Genomic DNA, 14,886 nt, shown 5'->3' on the forward strand with positions numbered 1-14,886 from the left:
TGTCGAAGCTATCCGTTCAGTGAGGCCGGAAAAGCACTCGCCGTACTTCCTTGAGAGAATACGAGAAATTTTGAGTGCTTTATCCAGACGCTGTTATGTCATTACCTTTGTGTGGGTCCCTTCACATTGCTCAATTCCGGGTAATGAGAGGGCTGACTCATTAGCAAAGGTGGGTGCGATTGAAGGCGATATTTATCAGCGTCAAATCGCCTTCAATGAATTTTACTCTTTAGTCCGTAAAAATACAATCGCTAACTGGCAACACAAATGGAACGAAGATGAATTGGGCCGGTGGCTCCACTCAATTATCCCTAAGGTTAGCCTCAAACCATGGTTCAAAAGTCTGGACTTGAGTCGGGACTTTATTCGAACCTTCTCCCGACTCATGTCCAATCATTGTTCGTTAGACGCGCTACTTTTTCGTTTTAATCTTGCCGACAACAATCTTTGTGTTTGTGGCCAAGGTTACCACGACATCGAGCACGTTGTTTGGTCGTGCGAGCTGTATCTTGTCGCCAGATCGAATTTAGTAGTCACCTTTCGGGCCCGAGGAAGGCAGCCCATGGTGCCGGTGAGAGACGTGTTGGCTCGGTTAGACCTTGATTACATGTCCCAAATATATGTATTCCTTGAAGCTATCGATCTTCGTGTGTGATTGTCCTTATACCCTTAGTTTTTCCTTTTCCTTTTCCTTTGTGAGAGATCGGATCCCTTCTTAAGAATAAGATGAAATGTAAATACATATTAGATATAAGATAGGTTTAAGAATTGAGTGTGATGAGTGTGATTGAGAGTGTGAGTGAGATCATTGTCAACATATCCTCACATCCCCTCCTTTTCCTGAAGAACATATGTCACCCTTCTAAACTCGAGTCGACCGCGAGTAATCGGTTTCCTATATTATTAACACTAGAATTAAGGAAAAATGTATACATACTAGTAACAATACAGTAAGGAGCTCGACTCCTTTAAACTTATGTAACTGAGCCTGTAAAAATAAACGATTTGAAAAAAAAAAATTGAATTCATTACAGTACATACATATATACCTTGATTTAAGGAAATGTTGAACGCAACGCAACGAGGTGGTTTTCGTTGGAGGCAGTTGTTAAGCGAAATCATGAGCGATTTGAGGAGCTTAATCTATTCTTCCTACACTTAGTTCTACTGCTCATCAATAACTTTAATTGCTCGTTTCAATCAGGATATAAATATAACTTGGGTAACTTATTTTTGGAGAGCTACGTGCAACGATTCGCTGATGCTGATCGTGATGTGAAAGACTTTATGAAAATGCTATGTTGAACTCGTGGAACAGATTTAAAAGCGATTTGATTTCCGCGATCCGGTTATCGAAACTGCGGCCTTTATAAACCCTCAATGTTTCGTCAAGTTACTAAACCTTATTGATTTGATGCGCCAATCTCTTCAATTCGTTGAAGCAGGTCATAGACAAGGCTAGGAGAAATTTTTATATCCATTGCTAAGATCGTTTGTAAGACACTTTTTCATAACATTCATCAGCGTGTGTTGAATGAGTATTTTCCCTTTACAATGCCAACACAGAAATACAGAAATCTCTCGGCACCCACAATTATAGGCTCTACTAGCTGACCCGGCAAACTTCGTCCCGCTCAAAATTTGTTTTTTTTTATCAATACCTTCAAACATTCACGTTTTCTTGCTATGAGCAAGTTCATGAGTCCAATCGCAGAACTGTTCATTGATTGATCTTCTAATCGACCCCGTTGAATTTACCTTTTACTATATTCCTAGAATTTCTAACAAAACTCATCATTATAATATCAGATTATTTTGAAACACAATTTTCATTTAAGATTTCTCAACCACTTACAAATAACATGTATCTCCGTTACATGGTATAAATGTTTTATACAGAAAATATGATACAATAAAGACAACCCTAAATCGGACAATTCCTTTCTCGAGATCTGCTCTCATCAACACATTCGGCTATACTTTTTTATTGGTATAGATAGAAGAAGTTATAGGAGTGCCGTTTCATCACATTAAAATTCATTTCCAGTTTCGAACAAAGATCAATTTCGCTAGCGCAAACATCAAATGGACTAACAGCACTTGTCACTATGTAATTGTAGAACATATGGGAATTCAATTTTCCGGATTTTCCCTTTTTCCTTCAGTGTTTTCCGAAAATTTTCAATTTTCATGTTTGATCGGAATATTTTTGGTTGAAATATGTGTAATATTTTTATGGGACCCCCTCTCCATTCCAGAGGAGGGAGGGTTGTCATACCATCATAGAAACATTTCTCATACACAAAAACTCTCACATCCCAAATTGTGCTTGATTAGTTCTCGAGTTATGCAGAAGTTTGTGTTTTGTTTGTATGGCAGCCCCCCTTAGAGATTTTTGTATGTTTTTTTTTATTTGTATGGGAGCTCCCCCCTGCCCAAAATTTGTTTTTTGTTATCAATACCTTCAAACATTCACGTTTTCCTACTAAGCGCAAGTTCATGAGTCTAATCGAAGAACTGTTCATTGATTGATCGTCTAATCGACCCTGCTGAATTTACCTTTTACCACGAAATTTCTAGTACTTCTACCAAAACTCATCATTGTAATATCAGATTAGGATTTCGATTTCGTTCAAGATTTTTCAACCACTTGCAAATAACATGCTTCTCCGTTACATGGAATAAATGTTTGAAACAGAAAACATGATAGAATAAAGACAGACTCCTCCCCACTTCTTCCCTTAGAGAGGGGGGAGGCGTATCTATTCATCATAGAAACGTTTCGTGCTCCCTAAAATCTTCACATGCCAAATTTGTCTCCATTTGTTTGATAAGTTTTCGAGTTATGCAGAAATTTATTTTTCATTTGTATGACAGCCCATCCTACGAGAGAGGGGAGGAGTGTCGAACCACCATAGAAACGTTTATTGCATTACAAAACCTCCACATGCCAGATTTGGTTTTGCTTGCTAGATTAATTTTCGAGTAATGCAGAAATTTGTGTTTCATTCGTATGGCAGCCCCCCTTTAGAGAGGAAGGGGGGGGGGGCTGGAGTGTCTATCGCCACCGTGGAAACATTTATTGCGCCCTAAAACATCCATATACCTAATTTGTTTTCGTTTGCCTCGAGTAATGCAGATATTTGTGTTTCATTCGTATGGCAGCCCCCCTTTAGAGAGAAAGGGGGGGGGGTGGAGTGTCTAGCCAGCGTGAAAACATTTATTGCGCCCTAAAACCTCGACATGCCAAATTTGGTTTCATTCGCTTGATTAATTCTCGAGTAATGCAGAAATCTGTATTTCATTTGTATGTCAGCCCCCCCTCAGAGAGGGGGAGGGGTCTCGAACTATCGTAAGAACCTTCCCTGACCCCTAAAACCACCACATACCAATTTTCATGATATACATATTTTTTCAGAGAATTTTACAGAATTAAATGTGACAACCCTGGTTGTTGTCATATAGCAGCAAGCCTTGGGAATAAGGTGACGTATATTTCAAATCATCACGAATAAAAACGTATTTTCCGTTCCTTTTTTTTCTGTGATTTTCAGTTATATTCAAGACTATTTTTGACGGTATTTCGAAAGAAGCCGGGACGATATACTGAGAAGAAAGGAATTTTCTTGAAGTCGGAATTATTTTTCAAGTGTTTTTTTGGAGTGTGAAGTTGCCATTGGACCCGCTTCAAGGATTTTAGAAGTTCTCTATCATTCATCTAGATACATTTAAGATAAGTTTTCGTTTTATTTTTCTTTCACGCATCCGTATACATATACATATACATACACATATTTAATTTTATTATTTTTTTTTTTAATTTTATCATTTAATATTTACGTGTTCTAAAGAATCTTCTCTCTCATTTTTACGACTCTTTCGACTCTTTTTTTTTTTTTTAAATGGAGGGTAATGAACCCTCCGATGCTGAAATGAGGGTCTTAGACCCTCCTCCAGATGATTTTACGGTTTCTTCAGGAAAAAAAAAAACAATCGCAGTCAAACTCTTCGTCTGTATCAAATAGTGACTCTGTTCCTCACTCTTCGACACAATCTCTGCCTAATTCTGCTCAACTTCCACGTATTAGACAATACCAGAACGCCCCGGCATCATCGAAAAACCGTTGGGTGGTATTTTTCCGTCCGAAAGGGAAACCTCTAAGAGTATCTCAAATTTGCAAAGGCCTGACGTCTAACTACTCAGGTGTCTTAGAAATGACGAAAGTCAATAAAGATAAACTTCGTGTTGTGCTCTCAAATTACAAAGACGCTAACGCGATAGTGAAAAACTCTTTGTTCACTAATGAATATAGAGTTTATATTCCGGCTCACATTGTTGAAATCGATGGTGTAGTTACGGGAAAATCTCTTCAACTTCAAGATTTTGTAAAAGCTAAGGGTATCTTCCACAATGCAAATATTCCACATGCTAAAGTTTTGGAGGTGAGATCTCTGAACTCTTTGAAATCTGAGGGTACAGAAAAAAAGTATTATCCTTCTGGCTCTTTTAGAATTTCCTTCGAAGGCACAGCACTTCCAAATTATGTGCTTATTGACAAACTTCGTCTTCCAGTTCGGTTATATATTCCTAAAATAATGACTTGCTTAAATTGCAATCAGTTAGGTCACACTAAAACCTACTGTTGTAATAAAACGAAATGCTCAAAATGTGGAGACGACCATGACGAAGTCACTTGTAACAAAGATGTTGATAAATGTATTTTTTGTGGAGATGTTCCTCATACAATTAAGGATTGTCCGAAATACAAATTACGTTCGATGAAACTCAAGCAATCACTTAAGGATCGTTCTAATCGATCATTCGCTGATATGCTCAAGGCAGCTTCACCTCAGGTACCCGAGGCTTCAGAAAATACTTTCTCTGTTTTATCAGAGGATGATGATTCGGATTCTCAATTTGATCCAGTAATCACAGGAAGAGTCAGGAAGAGAAAAATTGCTTCTTCATCTAAGCCATCTAAAAAAAGAGGATTGATCTCTAATAATCCAGAATCTTCTAATTATTCTGCTCCACCCAAGAATAACCCTCCTGATTGGAGATCTTCAAATTATGACGTTCATTTCCCTGAATTGTCAAGCCATTCTCAATTTACTTCTCAATCGGTTCCTGAATCCTCATCTTTTTCAGGAGGTATATCCTTTTCATCAATTGATCAATGGATTCTTGATTTTTTTCGGAATATCAGATTCAATGAAAGGTTTGATTTTTGCTTGGCTTCCTTCTATCAGCCAGATAGCTAAACAAATGACTTCAAAATGGCCCCTCCTCTCGATCATTAATTTCGATGTCTAATTTATTGGATGAGCCAGGAAAATCCTCTATTTTGCAGTGGAATTGTAGAAGTATTCTTCCTAAACTTGATTCTTTCAAGCAAATGCTCCATTTTTTGAATTGTGATGCGTTTGCTCTTTCTGAGACATGGCTTCGTTCGGACAATGTGTTAAACATCCATGATTTCAATATTATCCGTTTAGACCGCAATGATTCCTATGGAGGAGTTCTCATAGGTATTAGAAAATGCTACCCATTTTACAGGATTCCCCTGCCTTTAGTCACAGGAATTGAAATTCTTGCGTGTCAGGCACGTATCAAGGGTAAAGATTTATGCATTGCTTCTATTTATATTCCTCCAAGAACTATGCTTAATTATAGAAATCTTGTGAATATTGTTGAACTTTTACCGCAACCTAATCTTATTTTGGGAGATTTCAACTCTCATGGAATTGGATGGGGTGAGTCTTTTGATGATCGAAGGGCCAATTTGATTTATGATCTTTGTGAGGACTTCAACATGGTAATTTTGATTACAGGTGATGTAACAAGAATTGCTCCATCTTCAGGCCGCACTAGTTGCTTAGATTTGTCCCTGTGTTATTCCTCTTTTTCTTTAGATTGTTATTGGAATGTCATCCAAGATCCACATGGAAGTGATCATTTGCCAATCACTATTTCCATTTCAAATAATTCAAAATCGTCTGAAACAACAAATATTCAGCATGATTTATCTAGAAACATTGATTGGAAGAGATTTTCTTCAATTATTTCAGAATCGGTGGCATTAGTCCATGAGTTACCCCCGCTGGAAGAATATAATTTTCTAACTGGTTTAATTCTTGACAGTGCTATTGATGCTCAGACGAAGCGCTTTCCTGGTAATTCGTTTCGTAGACGTCCTCCTAATCTATGGTGGGACCAAAATGTACAAATCTCTATAAAGATAAATCGAATGCGTTCAAGGATTGGCGAAAATTGGGCACCCTTGAACGTTATGATAACTACATTTATCTGGAGCGTAAATTCAAAAGCTTCATTAAAGCTAAAAAGAGAGGCTATTGGCGTCATTTTGTAAATGGGCTTTCAAGAGAGACTTCCTTGAGCACTCTTTGGAGAGTTGCCAGACAAATGAGAAATTCATCTCATTCAAATGAAGAAGTTGAATATTCAGAAAGGTGGATTTTTGACTTTGCCAAGAAGATATGTCCAGACTCAGCCCCCGCACCTTCTCCCTTCTTAGAGACATCTGATGATGTTGAGCCTCCGTTCAGTATGACTGATTTTTCTCTTGCTCTTCTTTCTTGCAACAACACGGCTCCAGGGTCAGATAGGATCAAATTTAATTTGTTGAAAAATCTACCTGATAATGCGAAGAGACGTTTGTTGAAACTGTTCAATGCTTTCCTTGAGCAGAATATTGTTCCGCATGAGTGGCGACAAATTAAAGTTATAGCTATTCTGAAACCTGGTAAACCTGCGTCTGATTATAATTCTTATAGACCAATTGCAATGCTATCTTGCATTCGCAAATTACTAGAAAAAATGATTCTCCATCGTTTAGACAGCTGGGTTGAATCTAATAATCTTCTCTCGCCTTCGCAGTTCGGGTTTCGTAGAGGCAAAGGAACCAATGATTGTCTTGCGCTTCTTTCATCAGAGGTTGACTTTGCCTTGTGTAGTAAGCAACAAATGGCATCAGTGTTCCTAGATATCAAAGGTGCGTTTGATTCTGTTTCCATTGAAGTTCTTTTTAAAAAACTTCGTCGAAATGGGTTTTCCCAGAAATTAAATAGTTTTCTGTTTAACCTAATGCGTGGAAAACATATGAGTTTTTCTCATGGTTCTTCGTCAGTTTTACGCATTAGCTACATGGGTCTTCCTCAAGGCTCATGTCTTAGTCCAATTCTTTACAACTTCTATGTAAATGATATTGATGTTTGTTTATCGGGAAATTGTACTTTGAGACAGTTTGCAGATGATTGTGTAGTATCGGTAATGGGCAGAGACAGCACCGATCTTCATAATCCTTTGCAAGATTCTCTTAACAATTTGGTTGATTGGGCCTGTAGATTGGGTTTTGAATTTTCTACTGAGAAGACAGAGATGGTTGTATTCTCAAGAAAACATAATACTGCACAAATACAGCTTAAACTTTTGGATAGACCTATTCGTCGCTCGATGTCATTCAAGTATTTAGGTGTTGTGTTTGACTCCAAAGGAACATAGGTTAAACACATAGGCTACTTGAAACAAAAATGTCAGAAAAGAATAAATTTTCTTCGATCCATAACAGGAACTTGGTGGGGAGCTCATCCTGAGGATTTGATTAGGTTGTATAAAACAACCATTTTATCTGTTATGGAGTATGGTAGTTTTTGCTTCAGGTCCGCTGCCTGTTCCCATATTTTGCATCTGGAAAGGATTCAATATCGCTGTTTGCGTATTGCTCTAGGTTGTATGCAGTCAACACATACAATGAGCCTAGACATTCTAGCTGGCATACTTCCTCTTTTCGTACGTTTTTTCGAGTTATCATTCCGTTTTTTAATACGGTGTGAAACACTTAATCCGAAGGGGATAGCAAACTTTGAAAAAATGTTGAACTCAGGCTTTCGATCTAGGCGAATGTCTCTATATCATGAATTTATGACTTTGGAAAGTCCATCTACTTTATCTGATTTCCAGATCATTCCTTCAATTTTGTTCAATTCCTCTATTACAATTGACCTGTCAATGAAGGATTATGTGCATAATATTTCAGATAATCTCCGCCATTTAGTTATACCTGCGATATTCCTGTCAAGGTATAAACATATTGACCCAACCAAATCTTTTTTTACTGATGGATCTTGTCTTAATGGATCCACAGGCTTTGGTATATTCAATATCAACTTCTTCACTTTCCGTAGGCTTAGTTTACCTTGTTCGGTGTTTGTTGCAGAATTGGCTGCAATATACATGGCCTTACTCCATATTCAGACCTTGACCCCAGATCACTTTTTTATTTTTTCTGATAGTCTCAGCTCTTTAGAGGTACTCCGTTCAGTGAGAACTAGATATGCGTCGTATTTCTTATCTGAAATCCATCAACTTTTAAGTGCTCTGATAACTAGTTCATTTAATATCACTTTTGTATGGATTCCGTCTCATTGTTCGATACCAGGAAATGAGAAAGCAGACTTTGTTGCTAAGAAGGGCGCTATGGAAGGAGACTTATTCTATAGGCCTATTACTTTCGATGAATATCTTCATTTTCCTCGTGAACGGGCACTTGTATCTTGGCAGTCAAGTTGGAATAGTAGTGATAAAGGCCGATGGCTTTATTCTATCATTCCTAGGGTTTCTCTCAAACCATGGTTTAAAGGGTATAATTTTTCTCGTGATTTTATACGGGTAGTGTGCAAACTCATGTCTAACCATTATTCTTCGAATGCACATCTTTTTCGAATTAACATCAGTGATAGTAACCTATGCGTGTGTGGTATAGGATATCAGGATATTGATCATATTGTGTGGTTTTGGTCTGAGTTTCAAAATGACAGGTTATCTTTAATAGAAAATTTTCGCAATAAGGGAATGCCACTTAATTTTCCAATTCGCGACGTTCTGGCTACTCGTAATATTGATGCTATTTCTTTAATTTATGATTTTCTCAAATCCATACACTTTCAAATATGAATATATATGTTTAGTTTTCCTTTATTGTTTTGATTTTTATTATTAGCGTTTCCTTTTCTCTATTGCAACTTTCTTCTTCAGAATTCGAAAAGTGAGCAGATTTTCATCCCTTCCTCAGTCCCAAGGAGATAGCAAGTTCCTAGGAGATGGACATCTCTGTAACAAGAAGCTTAAACAAGAAGCCTATAATATTATGTTATTGTGAATTTTGTCATTATCCATATTGTAACATTTTACGAAAAGATAATAAAAACATAAAAACCCGCCTTTTTGAGAAAAACATTGGAATTGTTCTACTCAAATAGGCTTTTCCCTATTCATTAACTCGGCTCATTGTTACTTAATGTTGCTGAGCCATTTGAAAATAAATTTAGTACAAAAAAAACCCAGGTTGTAACATTTAGCGGAAAATTTAGTGTTCTTACAATTGTATGAAAAAAAAATTCGAAAAGTCGACCTTCAAAGTTCATGGAACAAGCCGTCAGAACTCATATTACATATCATATTTTGTCATTTTAAGGGGAAATTTTTCATTCAACTAAATATATCTCTGTGTTGAAAGATTCTACAGACACGTTATAGGGATCAATTGAAAGCTGGTTGATAATTTTAGATGGGTTTGCTATTGATTTGGTCGACAAATATTGTGTTTTGTGAGCAATATAAAATAAATAAATAAATAAAAATAATTCACAAAATTTCTATAGAAGAAATCGTTTTTTTATACCTTCTCTATATTTTTATCCACTACATCTATACACATCATGATAACAATATGTTCGTAAAATATTACACAATCTGAAGGTGTAAGCTTTAAAATGATGTATATATTATTATCTTAACCCTCTACCGGCCAAGATTTTTATTTATCTAAAAACCCTACTCCACTTTTAACTCGAATTTCCGACTTTCAACATAAAATACTCCTAGCAGAAAGCTTCCAGCATAAAAACAATGTGTATGGGTGATAGATGAAAATATTCTAAAGACGTTCTAGTGGGGGTGAACATGGAAAATAATGTCTCAATAATTTGAAAAGAGAATCCGCGAAGCCTGTCTAAAGGCGGGCTTGGGCTGTAGAGGGTTAATAGAATGTTTCGAATGCTTGTTGCCGACTTTCAAAAGTAGTGGAAAAAGATCTGTATGGTGGGAAAGTGGTCAGCAAATTTTCGTGCGATCAAAACCATTTTTACTATTACCTAAAATAAAATAACATAAAAACGTATTAATTGATTGTGGTTTCATTACACAATGCTCCAGGAGGTTAAATGCACAAAAAATTAACATCTAGAGTTTGAAAGTTATTCTCTACACAAAAACAGTCTTCGACAGAGTTGTTGCATATGATAGAGCGCTCATTTTCAAATTTTAATTTTTGATCTATCCAAAGACCTAAGTATTTATGTGTCTCAACATGAGGAATCATGATGTTGCCTATTTTGATATCAATTGAACTCGGTATATTTTTAGCAAAACATAAAAATGCTGATTTTTCAGGATTCACAACCATGTTCAAATTTTTCAGATCTCGTATTATATTAATCAATGAAGCATTCATATTTTCACTGGCCATGGTTGGATTGCGACTTATTGTAATGATGGCAAAATCGTCCGCCAACTGATATAGAATAGTATCTGTCTTATTATTTTTGTGCATGTCTGCAGTATAAATATTAAATAAAATAGGAGATAATGGGCATCCTTGGGGTAATCCCTTGTTAGTTGATTTGGTTATTTCAGTGCGATCGTTCAGTATCGGTTGTGCCTTTCGTTCTCTCAGATACTCATAAATCCATCTCGTTATACCGTCAGGAAATTTTTTATAATGGATGATTTTCAATAATTCATGAGTACCCACATTGTCAAATGCTTTAGATAAATCGAGAAATTTAACAATCGCACAGGAACCGTTTCTATTGGACTACCTTATTTTTGACATGAGCGTATTAATAGAATTTATTGATGACGTAAATTTTTTAAATCCAAATGAATTATTTGGAATTATGTTATTTGCTAGTTTTGAGAAAAACAGGGATTAAAATGATAGGTCTATAATTTATAGCTTCCATATCATTCTTTCCCGCTCTATGAATGGGTACAATTTTAATAATTTTCCAGTTATCTGGTATGTCAAAGTGATTGAGAATTGAATTCATTATTTTCACATTTTTTTCAATTAGTTCACGATTTATATTTTTCAGAAAGTAGTAGGATATTCCGTCATTACCTGGCGCTGAAGAACCTTTTTTGTTTACAATTACTGAATATAAGTCTTGATAAGTTATTTCAATGTTTATTTTAGCCGTGGGGTCTATTGCTAAGGGTTGTGAATTGTTACCATTATTTTGAAAATTAATGTTCATGAAATTGTCAGCCAGATTTTTATTATTCATTATGTGTAAATTATTCTTTTAGGGAAATTTCCGTTTAATCTTTTTACAATATCCCAAGATTGTTTAATAGTGGTCGCGGGGTTGATTTCTGCAATTAGGTTATGAAAGCTTCTCCTGCAGTGTTTTCTTATCATAATTTCAGTTTTGCTCTCGATTTTTTGAAATTTAGGAAATTATCCATTGTTAGGTTGTTCATATATTCAATAAGGTGATTTTGTTTTATGTTATATAGTGTTTGGATTTCTTCAATCCACCAATGTTTAGGTTTTTGTTTAGAGTTGGTCAATTCATATTTAGCTACGTTTATAATTTTTGGAATTGTTCTGAAAGTTGGTTGGCATTTTCTATATTATCTGAATTTATACTATTTAGATTGCTAATCGCTTTCTTTTTATTTATGAATACATTATGATTCTGTATTTTATTTGCATCATTTATTATTCTGAATAATATCACTTTATGATTACCTGATATTTCTTCTTCTGTAACTTCCCATTCCACGAAGGGAGCTAGTTCATCTGAAATCAATGTTAAATCTGTAGCTGATGGAATCGTATTAGGAGGTTTTATCAGTGTTCACGATCCATTATTCATAACTATTAGATTCGTATCATCTAATAAATTAACCAATAATTCTCATCTTGTACAACTATTATTTTGAATATTCCAAAGCGGATTATGGGCGTTAAAGTTGCCGGCTAGAACAGTACGAGTATTTTGTTGTTTTGATGAAATCATATAATTTTAAAAGTGGTTCTTTTATTAGTCTGCTCATATGTTGAGGTGGAATATAAATAGAAATGAATAATATTTTATTTTTTGTATTTAGGGTTTCCATAGCAATTATTTCTAGCGGTTCAATTTGAGGTTGTTTAATTTATTCAAACATAATTTCATTTTTAATGAGAAAACCTACTCCTCCACATCCTTCTTCGCGGCATTTCTTTGTGAACTTAAATCCAGCAATGTTTACTAATTCACCCGGTTTTTGGTTTCGGTTGGTCTAATACTCGTAATATTGTTCTGCAAAATTATCAAGTCTCTGGTAATATTCATAATTATTTGAAAGATGAGTGAGCGTGTCCACCCTTTTCTTCCCCTAAAATGATTATATTGTTAATTTATGAATTAATTGTTTCGAGTATGGTATCAGCTGATTGTTCGATTTTACCTCTGTCGTCGCGTTGTGAATCAATTTTATTGGTTAAACATTTCAATTTGAGAATCAAATCATTGGAGTTCATATGATGAATGAATCCTGATCTGATTTGACTAATAAGTTTTTCTTTCTCGATAAGTGTCATCTTAGGAATTTGAATTGTTACCGTGTTTATCTGATTGGTATTCTGTTGATTTCTATTTTGATTTCGTTTCTCACTAATTTCATTATTTTTTATTTCAGTGTTTACCGGTGTGAGGTTTGGGTATTGTGAAAAATCAAGTCTAAATTGCGTGTTACTTTTTATGGGAACATAGCAGCTGCTTCGGTGAATGTTAATTTTTGTACTGTTATGGCTTTTTGGATCTGGAACTGTCTTTCTCTTTCAGGGCATTTTCTGTCAATTGCATTATGTTCTTGTGAACAGTTGATACATTTCGGTGGAGTGTTAGGAACACACTCTGCTGTCATGTGTTCTAGACTACAATTTTCACATCGTGGTTTGGTAGCTTTTCACGCTACTGTTTTGTGACCAAACCTGGGAAGATGTAATGCTCTACTTTTGCTTGAAATCCATAAATCGTAACTTGCTCTGGCAATGTATCACCCTCGAAGTAGATTTTGACCGAATATGTATCTATCAGTTTGTCCTCTATTTTTCTTTCAATCCTTTCTAACTTCGTGACCTTGAACTTTCCGCAGTCAATGTTATTGACTATTTCCGACTCCATGATACATGGTGCGATACTTGTAATCACACCGATCGATTCTATGAATATATTTGGAAAATAAATTTTGTAATGAAATTCTTCTTTCAGTAATTTAGAATCAATTAGATTTTCAGCATGTTGTGGTTTTTCAAAGGTAATTCTGTATCTATCTTTCCCTGCTCTTTTCAGTTCTTTGTATTGTTTTATTTCAGCATTATTTAAGGTTTTCGCAATTGTCATAGGATGGATACTTTTTCCGAGGTCGGACTTTTCCGATGATTTGTCTTTAATGCAGTTTTCTGGTTCTTTGTTTCATTTGTCTTTCTTTTTCTGTTTTTTCTCTTTAGTAATAGTTTCAGTGTTTTTTTTATGTTTTTGGCCTAGCATCTGTCCTAACAACATTTTGTTCAACTTTTTTCTGATTCGGGGAATCCTCTTCACTACTGTATATCATTTTCCGTCGCGTCTTTGTTTGTGTACTGTCCGTCAAAATATTTCTATCGTCGTCAACCATTTTTACGTCCTCCTCACTGTCTTCGTCCATATTTCGTCTCCTCGCTCCAACGGAGCGGCGTGTAAGACCTAACCTATCTTTTGTTTTTCTTGATACTTTCATGTTAAATTTAATCCTGGAATATTAATTCAAATAACCTTTGGAACTGAAAAGCTAGTATGAAAAAAAAATTAAAAAACAACGTTATTCAATTCGATGCGCGCTTAACAACACCACAACAATCACTTCATAGCATATGTCTAGCAAATTTTCGTCCGAGCAAAATCAGCGGCAAAACATTGTTTGTTTACATCTGACACTTAACAGTATATCCAGTATATCTGGATATAGCTATCCAGTGCTGTCAGATATATCTGAATCTTGTTCCGAAAGCATGAGAAATTGCTATTTGAAATTTACTGATAAAATTCGTCACGCCGCTGTACATTCTATAGACCATTTTAAAATGTTTCTTGAATCAAAATATCTTTTTTACTTATTGAAAATGCTCGGTTTCTTGAACCAAACGTGTGTGCAAAATTCCAGCGAAGCCCGTCGGAGCCCTTCATTTGGCTTGTAAATGCTCTGCAGTCTACCCAAAGTCATGCTTATGACATAATTTCTCAAGGAAGTGAAAAACCAAGGAAAATAACTTGTTGAAAATTTACAAAACTAGAACAAATACACATATAGAAGAACGGGGAAAGTTGCACATCGGTTAAATGAGGCTAGCGCTCCGATGATGTGAAAATGATAACTTTTAATTACATTCTTTTCGTTTCATTAATCACATTATTGTGTTCAAATTGAACGAAGAAGTACAAAAAATGGGCTTATTACAATCGATGAAAGAATCGAATGCATCTCTAGAAAATGTGAGCGAGCGTTCGTTTGAAGAACAAATCATCACAATTGCAAACATTGTCAAACTCAAGTCTGCGATGTTCGGTGTAACTCAACCGATCACTACGGTAGCATTAACAATGGTCAACTCTCAGCTACGCGCAATTTGTTTCATTTCTGCCAAACATGAAAATCATCAACAGCTACTAACCCAATCAACCCACGCCAGTTGGGGTTCGCGTAGGAACCAGCAAAAGCAACAACAACAGCAAAACTTTTTCACACACCACAATGCGTGTGAAATTGAAAAAGTT

General features: G+C 35.6%; 1 protein-coding gene across 4 annotated transcripts in view; it reads right to left on the bottom strand.

Annotated features, from left to right (window-relative positions):
• The window catches only part of LOC129762166 (uncharacterized), a 709,571-nt gene that overhangs the window by 352,564 nt on the left and 342,121 nt on the right, over nucleotides 1-14,886 (bottom strand). The window lies entirely within an intron of this gene.

This window comes from Toxorhynchites rutilus, chromosome 1, assembly GCF_029784135.1.
Source record: "Toxorhynchites rutilus septentrionalis strain SRP chromosome 1, ASM2978413v1, whole genome shotgun sequence".
Taxonomy (NCBI): Eukaryota; Metazoa; Arthropoda; class Insecta; order Diptera; family Culicidae; genus Toxorhynchites; species Toxorhynchites rutilus.